General features: G+C 42.0%; 1 long non-coding RNA gene across 1 annotated transcript; it reads left to right on the top strand.

Moving 5' to 3' along the window:
- The first annotated feature begins 1,686 nt into the window (after positions 1–1,686).
- On the top strand, positions 1,687–2,411 carry LOC123048170 (uncharacterized). The gene is made up of 2 exons (XR_006423248.1): positions 1,687–1,931; positions 2,056–2,411. It is a non-coding gene; the product is annotated as an uncharacterized lncRNA (long non-coding RNA).
- The last annotated feature ends 19,759 nt before the right edge of the window (positions 2,412–22,170 follow it).

Raw genomic sequence — 22,170 nt, 5'->3', positions numbered from 1 at the left:
GCCATGTATTAAAGAAAATGATGAAGTATGTATATAAAAATGTTAGTCAATCATTTAAAAAATGTTGAACAAGAGTTTGAAAAATGGTAATCAAACCGTTTGGAAAATAATAAATGTGTATAGGAAAATCTTGACTATGTATTCAATAAATGTTAATCTTTTTTTAAAACTGTTAGTCAAGCATTTTAAAATAGATAAAAAAATTTAAAAAATATTGATCATGTATTCAAAAAACTTTAATCTTGTATTTGAAAAATATTATTCAAGCATTTGAAAAAAATTAATGAATAAATGTTGACCATGTATTACAAAAATGTTTAATTCGTATTGGAAAAATGTTAGACATGTATTAGAAAAAATGTTGTTTACATATACAAAAATGTAGAATAATAACAAGAAAGGACAAATAAATCTGAAGAAAAAAGAATTTGAAGAAAAAGAAACAAAATCCAGTAAAGAATGAAAAAACGGAGAAGAAAAAAGAACAGACACAAAAGAAAACAAAAAGGAAAAAGAAAAAGAAACCGATGTAAACCGGCTCGAAATCACCTCAAGTAGGACATGCCCCTACTATTGACCACCATAGGGACTTGGGTGGAGTGGCTAGCGGCGCCCGCGATCTCCGATCCCTACTTCTCTCCTTTCCTATGTTTTTTTACTTACTATGCGAGTCCGCTTCCTCCTTCTCGCTCCTCTCTCTGTGTGTAACCCCCAATCACTGTAACCGAAGCTTGTATCCCAAATCAATGAGAGATAATAGTAGATCAAGAGATCAAGAATGGCTACTAGTGGTACCTTAATGTTTCCCGTGCATCGGCTCCATCACGAGCACGGCGAGCTCATCGTATTTGAGGCGATGATCACGGCCTGCCTTTATCCGGAGCAGCAACACCGGGTAGGAAGTCCAAGGGCGAAACCGGGAGGTTGGCCGTCCATACGTGTTCGTGATACGGTCCCGGATGCAGACACCACGGCTGCACCTTGAGAACCAGTTTCTCAAGACGGGGTTCAGTTAACTGAAGAAGGATCGAGCTGCCAAGCCAAGGAACAGGTACAAGCACGGTCCGTCGATGACAAGGAACAGGCAAACCTCTAGGATCTCTTGATCAGCATGCCAAGCTCGTGAGAGCGTCTAGGGTTCGGCCATGGAGGCCGGAGAAGAACCATGATGTAAATGAAAGTGACCAATGAAACTTGCACATACGTCTCTGCCCTTCTAATCATTGATGGAATGTCCAACTCTACTTGAGGCCACACAAGAGGACCGCGCCGATCACCTGTAAGCCAAGGCGGCATCACAAGGCCGGGGAGAAGAAAACCACCAAGACCCAATTGGACAGATACGGAAGGAGAAAAATGAGCAGCACACCCAAAGCAATCAGTGTAATCTGGAACAACCATCTCATTTAGATACATTATAATTGAGCACTTTTCCTGCCCTCTCAGGCCATTAGCATTCTTATCCGTTGGATTGTCACTTTTAGGATTCCCTGTCCATCCGATATGCTTCTAATCGCACGTCGATCGCGCGACCAGGTTCGCGTAACGAGCGCTAACCTTCTCGGGCCGCTGCTCTGGTGGCTTTTTTCGGGGTCTGATGTTCAATTGGGCCTACTTGGCCCGTGCGATGCAAAAGTGGAAAACCCTAAAACATTAGACGCTCAAGACCCTGCTTTAGTTCGCTGCCAGCCTTGCGCGTGGCGGCGCCTCTCCATGGTCGAGCGACCTAGGTGCCGACTGATGTGAGAGCTTGGAGTCCCATGGCGACTGCGATGGGTTTCTACCGACGCGACGGACAACGCAGGCAGAGATAAGTCTACCTCCTTTCCACTAGCCCCGCCCTGCACGACGGCAATGGGCGCCGTTGGCAGCCTGTTAGACCTCTTCCCCGCTGGCAGGGGTGAACTGAGTTGAGGAGTGCTTCTTTCCTGGTGAGCCTCCTTCTCTCATATGTGGAATCCTTTTCATGCAACATATGCTCATTCAGTTTACAACTTAAACGGATGGTAGGGAAGATTGGCAGACCTCACAACTCATCTTTTGTTGGAGGTGCAGGCAATTTCGAGTTCGCGCGTGACTTAACACGCCTGCCCGTCATGCAACTGAGGGCCTAACTAGCCTCCTCGGCCTGACGAGAAGTAGTAGCACCAGCCGGGTAACCTGAGGCCCAGCAGCTGTCGCCCGCTGCCTACAGAGAACAGAGTATTTGCCCATGAGATGGATGCTTCTCTACGCTGTTTGTTTATAGCATTTCTTAAAAAATATCTGAGTTATGTTCTCATGTACATAAATGAAGTAGAGTAAGAAATAGAGTAGACGAGGGATGAGAAATCATATTTGCACGCATGTAATGTTTCAAGTCATTACACTCTTGATATCGTTCAGATTTTTCATTTATCCAATCAGTACTACACCTTATAAACTTATTACAATAGGCTACAATAATTTTCACTTTTCCTACAAAACAAACAAATTATTACGTTTACGTTGTAGGGTTTCTTCCAAAAATAATCACATATTGTATCCATGCTGCACTTTGCCGAGGATAACAATAACCCACCACCTGGTCGGCAAGTCCTAGCGGAAGTGGCTATTCATGTGAGATGGGCAGTGGCTTCACCTCAAGCGGCAGCATCAAGGAGGCCGATGCATAAACCACGCTCCTGGCGCCAAGGGTTTGGCATTGCATCAACATTGTATTCTGCCATGTGTTTGGCCTGTTATACAGTGGCGGTGCCAGGATCCAAACCTTGTGATGTCAAGCTTGATAATTGAATTTTTTTGTAGAAAAAATAAAAAGGAACACAAACATCATACTTTATTTCAAACATATTTGTTGTAGTAGTCTTTTTTGACAAATTTATCCATTTATCATTACCAAAATTAAGACTTAACAAGTGATAACTTTTGCTAACAGAAACAACATCTGAATTTCGTAATATGAGAATAGAAAATTGGAAGAGAAAGAAGACATATAACTTACAAACAGAATTGGAGGGGCCACGCTTTATACACTCGCCAGATGCAGTGCTACGAGAGTCGGAGAGACTGCCGGAGCAGCGGTCATGCTCACGGTGGTGATTCCGGGCGGCGTGCGGCCTCAGCGGTTGGTGTGCAGCAGGGGCACCCATGATGATGCGCTCCTCCCCACTGCGTAGTGTCCAATTTGCCATTACAGATTATACACAGGAAGGTGAAAAGGATGGAGGTTGAAGGAATGGTCACCGGATTTGAGGATTAGATTAGACGATCATTAGGGAAGTTATTTTTGGAAGTCAATTAGGGAAGTTAATAATGACGTCAGTAGCTTTCTTTTGCAATTTGGCCAACCAAAAAACTGATCCCAACTGGGCCTGTGTATGTTAATTTCGAGAACCTGTTTATTTGCGGGTGGGTACGCAGTCACGGACTCACGTATAGTCTGCGATACCAAATTCCTGTGTAGTCATTTGACTACACAGTTATAGCGTGGCTTCGCCACTGCTGTTATATACACCACATTCCTTGTTCTTCCTAACACATGTTCCTTAAGCCACTTTGACCATATTCCATGGATCAGGAAGCATTGTTACTGATGGTTGCAATTCATGGAAGGTGTTAAGTATTCTTACTATATATCATCCGGGCGAAAGAGAGATAGTTGAGCATTATTTGACAGCTACAATTGCACTATTTTTAACGAACTTTGCTTACCCTTGAAGACCTGCAATCTCATATGTTTTCAGATTTCTGGCTTCATAAATCTTAACTGTATAATTACTCATCTCATAGTATACATATCTGAACCTTTTTTCTCACGAGCAAACACATTAACAAAATAGAAGTTTGTTTTGTCCCTTTTTTTGTGCATATTTTGTTCTGATGAACCGTGAAAGAAGAACTTGTGTGAATAGACCAGTTGTGCCCACTCATTAAACTCAGTGTTGTTTATTAGTACACCAGGTTTGAGATAATGTATTGTTGAGTTCTGTGATAATTTTGGTGTAGAAATATCCTACAAAGTTGAGCAATCTATGTTGAAAATGAATGGCGTTGTGTGCAGGTTAAATCCACTACACTAACTAATGCTAATATGGGATTGAAGATGATTTGTTGGTTGACTAGAAAAATATTCAAAGGGAAGCAAGGTACATAGAACTTTTTTTTTAGTTCCTCCTAGGAGTTGATATCAGTGACATCCGACTTTCACTACATATCTTTTCAAGTATTTCATCACCCTTGACTCTGTAGAATTAAAATTTACTTGCAATGCTGGAACCAGGAGATGAATCTTCATATGCTTAATGTCCCTCATCGTAATTACTATGTTGTGATTGTTGTCGTCTACTATTTTATTTCTATTTCCAATATCTGTTTTTTAAAACTCATTACCTATATTCCTTGGAACACATTATGTCTTGCATTTCTTGATCCAACTGTAGTTTTTTTTGCAGGGTGACCCAACTATAGTCTTATCTATGTATTCATATTTTGTTAAATATTTGACTGTCCAAATTCTTATATTCTTACATATTTATATAGTTCTTTCGGTGAGACACATGCATGGCAACAAGTGCTTTGATGTGTGTCAATAATTAATGTTTGACCAATATATGGATTATTTTAATTTGCATGTTTCGTCTCTTCATATATCTATGTGTCTGCCTATGCTTATAGAAATTCCTACCATTCAATTGTAGAAATAGACGGGTGCGGCAACGCGCGCCATCATTGATCTAGTAAATGATAATTAGGCATGCTCTATTACAGACAGCCGCATTGCAAGTCTGCAAGCAGCGAAAGATATCCTGAATGAATGATGAACCAACAAAAGAATTTGAGCTCTAGTCAAAATGTTGCCGTTGCTAGCTGCTCCAGGTCTTGTTTTGTGAGATATTGCGCGGCATTGGCCTCGCCGCGAAACAAAACACCCGTGTAACCTATTCTATGATGTAGTATCATGCGGCAGTACATGAGAGAATAATCCACCAATCTCATGCTTGGTCCAGCGTGCACTACTTTATTTCTCTCTCACTCTCAGGGATAGGCATAGCAAAACAATCACTCCATGCTAGCTATATTCAGACTACAGGCCAAAGAACGTCTCAAGATGATGGTGTTCACTTCTCTTGAGTCCGAGGTGGCGTCGCTGTTGGTGTCGGTGTCGGCACCGCTGTAGGCTTCGGCGTCGTCGTTGGCCGGGGCTTGCATGACCTGCAGTCAGCTGGCGGTGGAGCTGGAGCTGGCGTGTTGTCTGCAACCGTCACCCTCACTGTCTGGCGCTTCCCATGTTCGGTACGAACGTCAAGGATGGCGTCCATTATGAGTATCTCCCAGTCGCCGCGCTGTAGAAACCGAAACCATGATTCTTCTGTGAGGAACGAAACAGATGCAAGAGAAATAAGAATTAGGCTGTCCTGCTAAATCAAAATGCATGATGAATAAAAGTATACAATAGAAAGAGGAATCGCCACTCTTTATCAACAAATATATCTGCTAGAACACCGCACAGCAGACAATCTGGACTTGCACTGCAATGCCGAGTAGGCCCGAGTAAAGTTATCTTGGAACTCTACCTCCACTGCACCATGTCATGCGCTGTGGAATCAACTTATTTTTATTGTAAATGTCAAATTAACTTCGTTAACTGAATCTTTGACAATTCTAATAAAATATTACTATGACAGCTATTGTTTACAAGATTTTTTTCACAAAGGATGAATTTTATTGACTCAAAATGAAACATTAAGCAGATACAAACACAATGAGCGCACATAGGGCATTTGCATAGCTAGGATGCACATTTTTTTTGACAATGGGTGAATTTTATTATTCAAAATGAAGCATCAAGAGGATACAAACACAATGAGCGCACATCCAGCAACTGCATAGTTAGGATGCACACAGCCAACTCCAACACACACACATAAAAAGTACGTCGACAAATAGCAAAGTTATAGAAGACCAAGCGATAGGAAGAAAAACCAAAGCGACCAGATTCGCGATCGATAAACTGCAACAAAGACCATATCTGCACAAATAATTTTATGACACCACACGGACGACGAGGGTCTTCAACAATGAAGTCTTCAGGAAGGGAGCGACGCTCAATGCCACCGTCATCGGATCCAACCATTTAAGGCCAGATTCAAGATTTTCATCCTGAAAAACTACTACGAGTACGTCCGAGCAATGCCTTCAACAAGGTTACATCATAAAAACGTCGCCAGTGCCAGGTACAACCAACTCAGGTCGGACCTAGATTTTCACCCCGGAGCCCGAGATCGGGTGCTCGCATGGCAGCACCATCAAAGTCACTCACGTGTTGTCGCCACTGCTTTTCCGCAATCACAACATCTACATGCAATGTACGACCGCCGCTGTTGCACCTGTTGGGAAACGCAGTATTCAAAAAATTTACCTATGATCACGCAAGATCTTTCTATGTGATGCATAGCAACGAGTGGGAGAGTGTGTCCACGTACTCTCGTAGACCGAAAGCGGAAATGTTAAGTAACGCGGTTGATGTAGTCGAACGTCTTTGCGATCCAACCGATCAAGTACCGAACGCACGGCACCTCCGCGACCCGCACACGTTCAGCTCGGTGACGTCCCTCGAACTCTTGATCCAGCTGAGGCCGAGGGAGAGTTCCGTCAGCACGACGGCGTAGTGACGGTGTTGATGAAGTTACCGACGCAGGGCTTCGCCTAAGCACTACAACGATATGACCGAGGTGGAAATATATGGAGGGGCACCGCACACGGCTAAAACAATGAACTTGTGTGTCTCTGGGGTGCCCCCCTCCCCTGTATATAAAGCAGGGGAGGAGGGGGTCGGCCGGCCTCATGGTGCACCCCCAAGGGGGGGAACCCTACTCCTACTAGGAGTAGGTTCCCCCCTTTCCTAGTCCTAATAGGAGGGGGAAGGAAGGGGAAGAGGAGAGAAAGAAGGGGGCCCGGCCCCCCATGTCCCAATTTCGGACTCTCAAGGGGGGAGGGGCGGCCACCCTCCATGGCCTCTCCCTCTCTTTCCCACTAAGGCCCCATTTTGGCCCATTAAGTTCCTCCGGGGGGTTCCGGTAACCCCCCGCGTAACTCCAGAAATTATGCCGGTGACCTCCGGAACCAGATCCGGTGTCCGAACATAGCCTCCAATTATATTCAATCTTTCATGTCTCAACCATTCGAGCTCCTCTTCATGTCCGTGATCCACTATCCGGGAACTCCGAACTACCTTCGGTACATCAAATACACTAAACTCATAATACCGATCGTCACTCGAACGTTAAGCGTGCGGACCCTACGGGTTCGAAACTATGTAGACATGACCGAGACTCATCTCCGGTCAATAACCATAGCGGAACCTGGATACTCATATTGGTCCCACATATTTTACGAGATCTTTATCGGTCAAATGCATAACAACATACGTTGTTCCCTTGTCATCGGTATGTTACTTGCCCGAGATTCGATCGTCGGTATCACTATACCTAGTTCAATCTCGTTACCGGCAAGTCTCTTTACTCGTTTCGTAATGCATCATCCCGCAACTAACTCATTAGTCACATTGCTTGCAAGGCTTATAGTGATGTGCATTACCGAGAGGGCCCAGAGATACCTCTCCGACAATCGGAGTGAAAAATCCTAATCTCGATCTATGCCAACTCAACAAACACCATCGGAGACACCTGTAGAGCATCTTTATAATCACCCAGTTACGTTGTGACGTTTGATAGCACACTAAGTATTCCTCCGGTATTCGGGAGTTGCATAATCTCATAGTCATAGGAACATGTATAAGTCATGAAGAAAGCAATAGCAACAAACTAAACGATCATAGTGCTAAGCTAACGGATGGGTCATGTCAATCACATCATTCTCTAATGATGTGACCCCGTTAATCAAATGACAACTCATGTCTATGGCTAGGAAACTTAACCATCTTTGATTAACGAGCTAGTCAAGTAAAGGCATACTAGTGACACTCTGTTTGTGTATGTATTCACACATGTACTAAGTTTCCGGTTAATACAATTCTAGCTTGAATAATAAACATTTATCATGATATAAGGAAATATAAATAACAACTTTATTATTGCCTCTAGGGCATATTTCCTTCAGTCTCCTTCATTTGCTGCTTCCGAAGCAGCTATGTACTCCCCTTCACACGTAGATCCCGCCACGACATTTTGCTTAGAACTGCACCAACTGTCAGCTCCACCGTTCAATATAAATACGTATCCGGTTTGTGACTTAGAGTCATCCGGATCAGTGTCAAAGCTTGCATCGACGTAACCATTTACAACGAGCTCTTTGTCACCTCCATAAACGAGAAACATATCCTTAGTCCTTTTTAGGTGTTTCAGGATGTTCTTGACCGCTGTCCAGTCATCCACTCCTGGATTACTTTGGTACCTCCCTGCTAAACTAATAGCAAGGCACACATCAGGTCTGGTACACAACATTGCATACATGATAGAACCTATGGCAGAAGCATAGGGAATGACTTCCATTTTCTCTCTATCTTCTGCAGTGGTCGGGCATTGAGTCTGACTCAACTTCACACCTTGTAACACAGGCAAGAACCCTTTCTTTGCTTGATCCATTTTGAACTTCTTCAAAACTTTATCAAGGTATGTGCTGCTTTGTGAAAGTCCAATTAAGCGTCTTGATCTATCTCTATAGATCTTGATGCCCAATATATAAGCAGCTTCACCAAGGTCTTTCATTGAAAAAAATTCTTATTCAAGTATCCTTTTATGCTATCCAGAAATTCTATATCATTTCCAATCAATAATAGGTCATCACATATAATATTAGAAATGCTATAGAGCTCCCACTCACTTTCTTGTAAATACAGCCTTCTCCAAAAGTCCGTAGAAAACCATATGCCTTGATCACACTATCAAAACGTTTATTCCAACTCCGAGATGCTTGCACCATTCCATAAATGGATCGCTGGAGCATGCACACTTTGTTAGCATCCTTTGGATCGATAAAACCTTCGGATTGCATCATATACAACTCTTCTTCCAGAAATCCATTCAGGAATGCAGTTTTGACATCCATTTGCCAAATTTCATAATCACTAAATGCAGCAATTGCTAACATGATTCTGACGGACTTAAGCATCGCTACGGGTGAGAAGGTCTCATCGTAGTCAACTCCTTGAACTTGTCGAAAACCTTTCGCAACAAGTCGAGCTTTGTAGACAGTAACATTACCGTCAGCGTCAATCTTCTTCTTGAAGATCCATTTATTCTTTATGGCTTGCCGATCATCGGGCAAGTCAAGCAAAGTCCACACTTTGTTCTCATACATGGATCCCATCTCAGATTTCATGGCCTCAAGCCATTTCACGGAATCTGGGCTCATTATCGCTTCCTCATAGTTCGTAGGTTTGTCATGGTCAAGCAACATGACCTCCAGAACAGGATTACCGTACCACTCTGGTGCGGATCTTACTCTGGTTGACCTACGAGGTTCGGTAGTAACTTGATCTGAAGTTACATGATCATCATCATTAGCTACCTCACTAATTGGTGTAGAAATCACATAAACTGATTTCTGTGATGAACTACTTTCCAATAAGGGAGTAGGTACAGTTACCTCATCAAATTCTACTTTCCTCCCACTCACTTATTTAGAGAGAAACTCCTTCCCTAGAAAGGATCCATTCTTAGCAACGAATATCTTGCCTTCGGATCTATGATAGAAGGTGTACCCAACAGTTTCCTTTGGGTATCCTATGAAGACACATTTCTCCGATTTGGGTTCGAGCTTATCAGGTTGAAGCTTTTTCACATAAGCATCGCAGCCCCAAACTTTAAGAAACGACAACTTGGGTTTCTTGCCAAACCACAGTTCATAAGGTGTCATCTCAACGGATTTAGATGGTGCCCTATTTAACGTGAATGCAGTCGTCTCTAAAGCATAACCCCAAAACAATAGCGGTAAATTAGTAAGAGACATCATAGATCGCACCATATCTAATAAAATGCGGTTACGACATTTGGACACACCATTACGCTGTGGTGTTCCGGGTGGCGTGAGTTGCGAAACTATTCCGCATTGTTTCAAATGAAGACCAAAATCGTAACTCAAATATTTTCCTCCACGATCAGATCGCAGAAACTTTATTTTCTTGTTACGATGATTTTCCACTTCACTCTGAAATTCTTTGAACTTTTCAAATGTTTCAGACTTATGTTTCAGCAAGTAGATATACCCATATCTGCTTAAATCATCTGTGAAGGTCAGAAAATAACGATACCTGCCGCAAGCCTCAATATTCATCGGACCGCATACATCAGTATGTATTATTTTCAATAAATCTGTTGCTCGCTCCATTGTTCCAGAGAACGGAGTTTTAGTCATCTTGCCCATGAGGCATGGTTCACAAGTCCCAAGTGATTCATAATCAAGTGATTCCAAAAGTCCATCAGTATGGAGTTTCTTCATGCGCTTTACACCAATATGACCAAAACGGCAATGCCACAAATAAGTTGCACTATCATTATCAACTCTGCATCTTTTGGCTTCAATATTATGAATATGTGTATAACTACTATCGAGATTCAACAAAAATAGACCACTCTTCAAGGGTGCATCACCATAAAAGATATTACTCATATAAATAGAACTACCATTATTCTTAGATTTAAATGAATAACCGTCTCGCATCAAACAAGATCCATATATAATGTTCATGCTTAACGCTGGCACCAAATAACAATTATTTAGGTCTAAAACTAATCCCGAAGGTAGATGTAGAGGTAGCGTGCCGACGGCGATCACATCGACTTTGGAACCATTTCCCACGGGCATCGTCACCTCGTCCTTAGCCAATCTTTGCTTAATCCGTAGTCCCTGTTTCGAGTTGCAAATATTAGCAACAGAACCAGTATCAAATACCCAGGCACTACTGCGAGCATTAGTAAGGTACACATCAATAACATGTATATCACATATACCTTTGTTCACTTTGCCATCCTTCTTATCCGCCAAATACTTGGGGCAGTTCCGCTTCCAGTGACTAGTCCCTTTGCAGTAGAAGCACTCAGTCTCAGGCTTAGGTCCAGACTTGGGCTTCTTCACTTGAGCAACAACTTGCTTGCCGTTCTTCTTGAAGTTCCCCTTCTTCCCTTTATCCTTCTTCTTGAAACTGGTGGTCTTGTTGACCATCAACACTTGATGCTCCTTCTGGATTTCTACCTCCGCAGCCTTTAGCATTGCAAAGAGCTCGGGAATTGTCTTACCCGTCCCTTGCATATTATAGTTCATCATGAAGCTTTTGTAGCTTGGTGGAAGTGATTGAAGAACTCTGTCAATGACACTATCAACCGGAAGATTAACTCCTAGCTGACTCAAGTGATTATGATACCCAGACATTTTGAGTATATGTTCACTGACAGAACTATTCTCCTCCATTTTACAGCTGTAGAACTTATTGGAGACTTCATATCTCTCAATTCGGGCATTTGCTTGAAATATTAACTTCAACTCCTGGAACATCTCATATGCTCCATGACGTTCAAAACGTCATTGAAGTCCCGGTTCTAAGCCGTAAAGCATGGCACACTGAACTATCGAGTAGTCGTCAGCTTTGCTCTGCCAGGCGTTCACAATATCCGGCGTTGCTCCTGCAGCGGGTTTTGCACCTAGCGGTGCTTCCAGGACGTAATTCTTTCTGTGCAGCAATGAGGATAATACTCAAGTTACGGACCCAGTCCGTGGAGTTGCTGCCATCATCTTTCAACTTAGCTTTCTCTAGGAACACATTAAAATTCAAAGGAACAGTAGCACGGGCCATTGATCTATAACAACATAGACATGCAAAATACTATCAGGTACTAAGTTCATGATAAGTTAAAGTTTAATTAATCATATTACATAAGAACTCCCACTTAGATAGACATCCCTCTAATCATCTAAGTGATCACGTGATCGAAATCAACTAAACCATGTCCGATCATCACGTGAGATGGAGTAGTTTTCAATGGTGAACATCACTATGTTGATCATATCTACTATACGATTCACGCTCGACCTTTCGGTCTCAGTGTTCCGAGGCCATATCTGCATATGCTAGGCTTGTCAAGCTTAACCCGAGTATTCTGCATGTGCAAAACTGGCTTGCACCCATTGTATGTGAACATAGAGCTTATCACACCCGAATCATCACGTGGTGTCTCGGCACGACGAACTATAGCAACGGTGCATACTCAGGGAGAACACTTGTACTTTGAAATTTAGTGAGAGATCATCTTATAATGCTACCGCCGAACTAAGAAAAATAAGATGCATAAAGGATAAACATCACATGCAATCAATATAAGTGATATGATATGGCCATCATCATCTTGTGCCTTTAATCTCCACCGTCATGATCACCATCATCACCGGCTTGACACCTTGATCTCCATCGAAGCATCGTTGTCGTCTCGCCAACTATTGCTATCACGACTGTCGCTACCGCTTAGTGATAAAGTAAAGCAATTACATGGCGATTGCATTTCATACAATAAAGCGACAATCATAAGGCTCCTGCCAGTTGCCGATAACTGTTACAAAACATGATCATCTCATACAAAAATTTATATACCATCACGTCTTGACCATAGCACATCACAACATACCCTGCAAAAACAAGTTAGACGTCCTCTACTTGTTGTGGCAAATTTTACATGGCTGTTACGGGTTTTTTTGACAGAAAGACTGTAAGGGAACCCCCTACAGTATAATTGGTGCAACAAACCCAAATTGCAAGTACCATGCCTTGAACCTGGATGGGTGGGAAGGCATCAGCCCCATCCCACCACTAGGCTATGCCTTAGTCTGCGGCTGTTACGGGTTTAGCAAAAACCGTTCTTACCTACGCATCAAAAACCACAACGATTTTTCGTCAAGTGTGCTGTTTAAACCTTCAACAAGGACCGGGCGTACTCACACTCGATTCAACTAAAGTTGGAGAAACAGACACCCACTAGCCACTTGTGTGTGAAGCACGGCGGTAGAACCAGTCTCATGAACGCGGTCATGTAATGTCGGTCTGGGCCGCTACATCCAACAATACCGCCGAATCAAAGTATGACATGCTGGTAAGCAGTATGACTATTATCGCCCACAACTCTTTGTGTTCTAATTGTGCATATAACATCTATGCATAGACTTGGCTCTGATACCACTTTTGGGAACGCAGTATTTCAAAAAAATTACCTACGATCATGCAAGATCTATCTATGTGATGCATAGCAACGAGCGGGAGAGTGTGTCCACGTACCCTCGTAGACCGAAAGCGGAAGCGTTAAGTAACGCGGTTGATGTAGTCGAATGTCTTCGCGATCCAACCGATCAAGTACCAAACGCACGGCACCTCCGCGATCTGCACACGTTCAGCTCGGTGACGTCCCTCAAACTCTTGATTCAACTGAGGCCGAGGGAGAGTTCCATCAGCATGATGGCGTAGTGACGTTGTTGATGAAGTTACCGACGCAGGGCTTCGCCGAAGCACTACAACGATATGACCGAGGTGCAAATATGTGGACGGGGGCACCGCACACGGCTAAAACAATCAACTTGTGTGTCTATGGGGTGCCCCCCTCCCCCATATATAAAGGAGGGGAGGAGGGCGCCGGCCGGCCTCATGGTGCGCCCCCAAGGGGGGGGGGGGAATCCTACTCCTACTAGGAGTAGGTTCCCCCCTTTCCTAGTCCTAATAGGAGGGGGAAGGAAGGGGAAGAGGAGAGAAAGGAAAGGGGGGCCGGCCCCCTTCCCAATTCAGATTGGGCTTGGGGGCGACCTCCTCTTGGCCTTCTCCTTTCTCTTCCACTAAAGCCCATGTAGGCCCATTAAGCCCCCGGGGGGGTTCCGGTAACCCCCTAGTACTCCAGAAAATGCCAAAACCTATCTGAAACCTTTCCGGTGTCCAAACATAGCCTTCCAATATATCAATCTTCATGTCTCGACCATTTCGAGACTCCTCGTCATGTCCGTGATCACATCCGGGACTCCAAACTACATTCGGTACATCAAAACACATAAACTCATAATACCGATCGTCATCGAACGTTAAGCGTGCGGACCCTACGGGTTCGAGGACTATGTAGACATGACCGAGACTCATCTTCGGTCAATAACCAATAGCGAAACCTGGATGCTCATATTGGCTCCCACATACTGTACGAAGATCTTTATGTGTCAAACCGCATAACAACATATGTTGTTCCCTTTGTCATCGGTATGTTACTTGCCCAAGATTCGATCGTCGGTATCACTATACCTAGTTCAATCTTGTTACAGGCAAGTCTCTTTACTCGTTCCGTAATGCATCATCCTGATAATCCCCAAGTGCAAGGAATCATTGTAGCAATTTCCAAAGGTGGAAGTGATAAGTATGGAGTGTCGAACCCACAAGGAGCTAAAGGTAAGATCAATATTCTCTCAAGCCCTATCTGCCACTGATACGACTCTACGTACACCGAGCGTTTGCTTCCAACTAGCAACGAGAAATAAAACTACATTGTGGGTATGAAGTGGATAACTTTGTATGATATCGGAGAGCTAAAATATAAAAGTTGGTGCTGTTATCATAAAGTTAGAATATATTACTACATATTATAAATAGCGAGTGTGGAATAATGGTGGATCGGTGTGCGGAATTGTCCTAGGCAACCGTTGACAAGACCGGTGATCACTATTGCAGTTTCATATGAGGGAGAGGCATAAGCTAACATACTTTCTCTACATGGATCATATGCACTTATGATTGGAACTCTAGCAAGCATCCGCAACTACTAAAGATCATTAAGGTAAAACCCAACCATAGCATTAAAGCATCAATTCCTCTTTATTCCCATACGCAACAACCCCTTTACTCGGGTTTGTGTTTCAGTCACTCACCAACCCACTATAAGCGAATCATGAACGTATTGCAACACCCTACAGCGGGAACCCCTCATGCTTGCGCGACACGGAGGGCACAATAGGACAGCATCAAAGTAAAACATACAATTCATACCAATCTAGATCATCAATCAACCCAAAGACAAAAGATATCTACTCAAAACATCATAGGATGGCAACACATCATTGGCTTATAATATGTGGCATAAAGAACCATGTTCAAGTAGGGATTACAGCGGGGTGCGGGAGAGTGGACCGCGTAAAAGAGATGAGGATGGTGATGATGATGGTGATGTTGATGAAGACGATCACCGCGGCGATGATTCCCCTCTCGATGGCACTCCGGTGCCACCAAGAGAGAGGAGGAGAGGTTCTCCCCCTTGTGCTTCCTCCTCCATGGCCTCTCCCCTCTGGTCCTTGGCCTTCATGGTGATGATGGCCCCTCCGGGATCCTCCACCATGCCCTCCGGTGATGATGGCCCCCTCCGGCAGGGTGCCAGAGAGGGCCTAGATTGATTTCTCGTGGCTACAGAGGCTTGCGGCGGCGGAACTCCCGATCTAGGTTAATTTTCCGAGGTTTCTGTATTTATAGGAATTTTTGGCGTCAGTCTCACGTCAAGGAGGTGCCCGAGCTGTCCACGAGGCAGGCCCACGCGCCCAGGGGTGGGCGCGCCCCCCACCCTCGTGGGCAGCTCGGGACTCTTCTGGCCCAACTCCGATGCTCCGTGGTCTTCTTTTGGTCCATAAAAAATCATCAAAAATTGGCACGTCAATTGGACTCCGTTTGGTATTCCTTTTCTGCAAAACTCAAAAACAAGGAGAAAACAGAAATGGCACTGGGCTCTTGGTTAATAGGTTAGTCCCAAAAATCATATAAAATAGCATATAAATGCATATAAACATCTAAGATGGATAATATAATAGCATGAATACTTCATAAATTATAGATACGTTGGAGACGTATCAGCATCCCCAAGCTTAATTCCTGCTCGTCCTCGAGTAGGTAAATGATAAAAGAAATAATTTATGAAGTGTGAATGCTAGCAGGTGCACAAGTTTGATCAATGATAATTTCAGTCACCTTTTCTAGCATCATTATATGTCATAACAGTAGCTCATCTCATAAAACTTCTCATGATAAAGTAACAAGCTATTCACATGTTAAAGTATAGATCATAAACTTTCTTGAAAACTAACAAACCGTGTTATCAGTCATCAAACAATTACAATTCATCTTATTTTCAGGAAGAGTCTATGTCAGAGCTTTGATTTAGCAAACTCCACATACTCAACTATCATTTAGTCTTTCACAATTGCTAACACTCACGCGATATTTATGGGTTCAAAGTTTTAATCAGACACAGAGAAAGATAGGGGCTTATAGATTCGCCTCCCAACCTTTTACCTCAAGGGTAATGTCAACAATAATAGTTCATGATGCCTTACATCCAATTGGATATATATATATATATCAGAATCTTTCCAACACAATGTGCTTGCCAAAGGATAAAATGTAAAAAGGAAAGGTGAAAATCACCATGACTCTTGCATAAGGGTAAGAGATAAAAGTAAAAGATAGGCCCTTCGCAGAGGGAAGCAGAGGTTGCCATGCGCTTTCAGGGTTGGATGCACAAAATCTTAATGCGAAAGAACGTCACTTTATATTGCCACTTGTGATATGGACCTTTATTATGCAGTCCGTCTCTTTTATTTCTTCCACATCACAAGATCGTATAAAGCTTATTTCCTCCACACTAATCAATCATACATATTTAGAGAGCAATTTTTATTGCTTGCACCGATGACAACTTACTTGAAGGATCTTACTCAATCCATAGGTAGGTATGGTGGACTCTTATGGCAAAACCGGGTTTAAGGGTATTTGGAAGCACAAGTAGTATCTCTACTTAGTGCAAAGAATTTGGCTAGCATGAGGGGGAAAGGCAAGCTCAACGTGTTGGGCGATCCATGACAATATACTTTATTTCAGATATAAGAAAACATAACCCATTACGTTGTCTTCCTTGTCCAACATCAACCTTTTAGCATGGCATATTTTAATGAGTGCTCACAATTACAAAAGATGTCCAAGATAGTATTTTATATGTGAAATCCCTCTTCCTTCAATATTCTTTCATGAATTGTTCAAGTGACCAATTCTAAGTTTGCTAACTTTCAATAAGTTTACTACCTATACTTATTATGTGTGAAGTCATTACTCCCCATGTTATAAGCATATGAAACATATATGACATTCAAATTTATATATAAAACCCCATGTTATAAGCATATGAAACATATATAACCATGTTATAAGCAGAGCTTCAAATTTATGACATTCAATTTATCCAACCGTTTACTCATAGGATATACATGAAGCACATGAATAAATGACAAACTAATCCAAAAGATATGAGTGAAGAACACTGAGTAGTCAAATAATTAACTAGCCATGGGAGGATTCTTTTTCATTCAATATTTCAGATCCAATGATTTTATTCAAACAGCAAGTAAAATTGAAAATACGCTCCAAGCAAAACACATATCATGTGACAAATAAAAATATAGCTCCGAGTAAGGTATACCGATAGTTTTGAAGATGAAAGAGGGGATGCCCTCCGGGGCATCCCCAAGCTTAGGTACTTGAGTCTTCCTTGAATATTACCTTGGGGTGGCTTGGGAATCCCCAAGCTTAGGGTCTTTCCACTCTTATTCTCCTCATATCGATATCTCACCCAAAGCTTGAAAACTTCAATCACACAAAACTTAACCAAACTTCGTGAGATAGGTTAGTATGATAAAGAGTAAACCATTTACTTTGGTACTGTTAAGGACAAGTTTCATAATTGTTCTCACACAATGCCTACTGTACCATATCATTTCTACAATTTATATTGAGAAATATAAGTCATAGAAACTAGAAAACAAGCAAACTATACAATGAAAACAGAATCTGTCAGAAACAGAACAGTCTGTAATGATCTGAACATAAACCATACTTCTGCTACTCCAAAAATTATGAAATAAATTGGTGGACGTGAGGAATTTGTCTATTAATCTTCTGCAAAAATAATCAACTAAAATGCACTCTTCTGTAAAAAATGACAGCTAATCTCGTGAGCGCAAAGTTGCTGTTTTTTACAGCAAGATCACATTGACTTTCTCCCAAGTCTTCCCAAAGGTCTTACTTGGCACTTTATTGAAAAAAAGCTATAAAACATGATTAATACAGTAGCTTAATCATCTAAACACAAAAAAACATTAAGGGTAAATATTGGGTTGTCTCCCAACAAGCGCTTTTCTTTAATGCCTTTTAGCTAGGCATGATGATTTCAATGATGCTCACATAATAGACAAGAATTGAAACACAAAGAGAGCATCTTGAAGAATATGACTAGCACATTTAAATCTAACCCACTTCCTATTCCTAGGGATTTTGTGAGCACACAACTTATGGGAACAAGAATCAACTAGCATAGGAAGGCAAAACAAGTATAACTTCAAAACTTTAAGCACATAGAGAGGAAACTTGATATTATTGCAACTCCTACAAGCATGTATTCCTCCCTCATAATAATTTTCAGTAGCATCATGGATAGCAATTTTGTTCTCATACTCAATTGTAACCTCTTCCGAAATAGTGGAATCATTACTAGCTAAAGTTGACACTCTTCCAAATCCACTTTCATAAATATCACACTAAGATTCAACACCCTCCAAAATAGTGGGATCACTAATTCCTAAAGTTGACACTCTTCCAAACCCACTTTTAAATTATAGTATTATTCATACTCCAAAAGATATAAGTGAAGTTCATGGAGCATTCTACAAGTAATATAGACTAACCAATATCCAAGCTCAAAATGTATAAGTGAAGCACATGAAGCATTCTATAAAACCATACTCAAAAGATTTAAATGAAGCACAAAGAGCAATTCTATAAGAACATACTTAAGTGAAGCACATGAAGTATTCTATAAATCAATGAATGGCGATCTCATGCTAGCATGGTTCTTAAAGGAAAAACAAAAACACAAAAGACACAAATCATGTGAACAAAGCAAAAACCGAGGTATACCGATATTTGTTGAAGAAGAAAGATGAGATACCAACCGGGGCATCCCCAAGCTTAGATGCTTGAGTATCCTTTGAAATATTTACTTGGGGTGCCTTGGGCATCCCCAAGCTTGAACTCTTGCCTCTCTTTATTCTTCTCATATTGATAGCTCCTCGACCTTCGGACACTTCATCCACACAAAACTTTAACAAAAACTTGTGAGATCCGTTAGTGTAATAAAGAAAATCACTACCTTTAGGTACTGTAATGAACTCATTCTTTATTTATATTTGTGTTAAACCTACTGTATTCCAACTTCTCTATGGTTCATACACCCCGATACTAGCCATAGATTCACCAAAATAAGCAAACAACACGCGAAAAACAGAATCTGTCAAAAACAGGACAGTCTGTAGTAATCTGGAAGTTTAGCAAACTTCTGTAACTCCTAAAATTATGAAATAAATTTGAAAATTTGAAAATTTTGTACAGAAGTAATGTGCAAAAAGTTTCAGACCCATTTGACCTTCCAGTAAAAAATGTAAATTCATGCACTACAGCCAAAGTTTCTGTTTTTGTTCTGCACATAGTAAACAAGCACTCTAATCAACCCAAAACCAAAGCTTGGCATATTATTTTTATAATACAATGGATATATACAAGGGGATAATTATTTTACAGAGAAACTTCCATGAAAAATTCTACATTGTTTCCGTGAGCATGAACACAAGTGCTCAAGGTCGACTCTCACTTCTTCAATGCATAACTTTCCAATCACTTCTCTTTTTGAAAAACTTTTTAGGCATGAGAGGCAAGTAATTTTTTTGTATTTTCATTCTTTTAATTTTTTTTGTATGTTTCACCCACAACTAAATAGAAACAAAAAGGAAAAACAAAATCTACTTAGTGAAGAAAGCAAACAAGCACACACGAGAATATCAACCCCACGCTAATGCTCCCCAGCAACGGCGCCAGAAAAGAGCTTGATAATCCCCAAGTGCAAGGAATCATCGTAGCAATTTCCAAAGGTGGAAGTGATAAGTATGGAGTGTCGAACCCACAAGGAGCTAAAGGTAAGATCAATATTCTCTCAAGCCCTATCTGCCACTGATACGACTCTACTACACCGATCGTTTGCTTCCAACTAGCAACGAGAAATAAAACTACGTTGTGGGTATGAAGTGGATAACTTTGTATGATATCGGAGAGCTAAAATATAAAAGTAGGTGCTGTTATCATAAAGTTAGAATATATTATTAAATATTATAAATAGCGAGTGTCGAATAATGGTGGACCGGTGTGCGGAATTGTCCTAGGCAACCGTTGACAAGACCGGTGATCACTGTTGTAGTTTCATATGAGGGAGAGGCATAAGCTAACATACTTTCTCTACATGGATCATATGCACTTATGATTGGAACTCTAGCAAGCATCCGCAACTACTAAAAATCATTAAGGTAAAACCCAACCATAGCATTAAGGCATCAAGTCCTCTTTATTCCCATACGCAACAACCCCCTTACTCGGGTTTGTGTTTCAGTCACTCACCAACCCACTATAAGTGAATCATGAACGTATTGCAACACCCTACAGTGGGAACCCCTCACGCTTGCGCGACGCGGAGGGCACCATAGGACAGCATCAAAGTAAAACATACAATTCATACCAATCTAGATCATCAATCAACCCAAAGACAAAAGATATCTACTCGAAACATCATAGGATGGCAACACATCATTGGCTTATAATATGTGGCATAAAGCACCATGTTCAAGTAGGGATTACAGCGGGGTGCGGGAGAGTGGACCTCATAAAAGAGATTAGGATGGTGATGATGATGGTGATGTTGATGAAGACGATCACCGCGGCGATGATTCCCCTCTCGATGGCACTCCGGTGCCACCAAGAGAGAGGAGGAGAGGTTCTCCCCCTTGTGCTTCCTCCTCCATGGCCTCTCCCCTCTGGTCCTTGGCCTTCATGGTGATGATGGCCCCTCCGGGATCCTCCTCCATGCCCTCCGGTGATGATGGCCCCCTCTGGTAGGGTGCCAGAGAGGGCCTAGATTGATTTCTCGTGGCTACAGAGGCTTGCGGCGGCGGAACTCCCGATCTAGGTTAATTTTCCGAGGTTCTGTATTTATTGGAATTTTTGGCGTCGGTCTCACGTCAAGGAGGTGCCCGAGCTGTCCACGAGGCAGGCCCACGCGCCCAGGGGGGTGGGCGCACCCCCCACCCTCGTGGGCAGCTCAGGACTCTTCAGGCCCAACTCCGATGCTCCGTGGTCTTCTTTTGGTCCATAAAAAATCATCAAAAATTGGCACGTCAATTGGACTCCGTTTGGTATTCCTTTTCTGCAAAACTCAAAAACAAGGAGAAAACAGAAACTGGCACTAGGCTCTAGGTTAATAGGTTAGTCCCAAAAATCATATAAAATAGCATATAAATGCATATAAAACATCTAAGATGGATAATATAATAGCATGAATACTTCATAAATTATAGATACGTTGGAGACGTATCACATCCCTCAACTAACTCATTAGTCACATTGCTTGCAAGGCTTATAGTGATGTGCATTACGGAGAGGGCCCAGAGATACCTCTCCGACAATCGGAGTGACAAATCCTAATCTCGATCTATGCCAACTCAACAAACACCATTGGAGACACCTGTAGAGTATCTTTATAATCACCCAGTTATGTTGTGACGTTTGATAGCACACTAAGTGTTCCTCCGGTATTCGGGAGTTGCATAATCTCATAGTCATAGGAACATGTATAAGTCATGAAGAAAGCAATAGCAACAAACTAAACAATCATAGTGCTAAGCTAACGGATGGGTCATGTCAATCACATCATTCTCTAATGATGTGATCCCGTTAATCAAATGACAACTCATGTCTATGGCTAGGAAACTTAACCATCTTTGATTAAAGAGCTAGTCAAGTAGAGGCATACTAGTGACACTCTGTTTGTCTATCTATTCACACATGTACTAAGTTTCCGGTTGATACAATTCTAGCATGAATAATAAACATTTATCATGATATAAGGAAATATAAATAACAACTTTATTATTGCCTCTAGGGCATATTTCCTTCAGCACCACCATCCTCTGCGTCAACTCGTCGTCCACCGCTTGCGTCTCACCATCAAAGTCAATCATCGGATCTAAAGAGAGTAACCCTCACAAAGATCTTTCGGTGATACCGCAATCCGCCACGAGGCCGCC

The sequence above is a fragment of the Triticum aestivum genome, chromosome 2D, assembly GCF_018294505.1.
Source record: "Triticum aestivum cultivar Chinese Spring chromosome 2D, IWGSC CS RefSeq v2.1, whole genome shotgun sequence".
In the NCBI taxonomy this organism is placed as follows: Eukaryota; Viridiplantae; Streptophyta; class Magnoliopsida; order Poales; family Poaceae; genus Triticum; species Triticum aestivum.
This window is presented reverse-complemented; position numbering and strand designations above follow the sequence as displayed.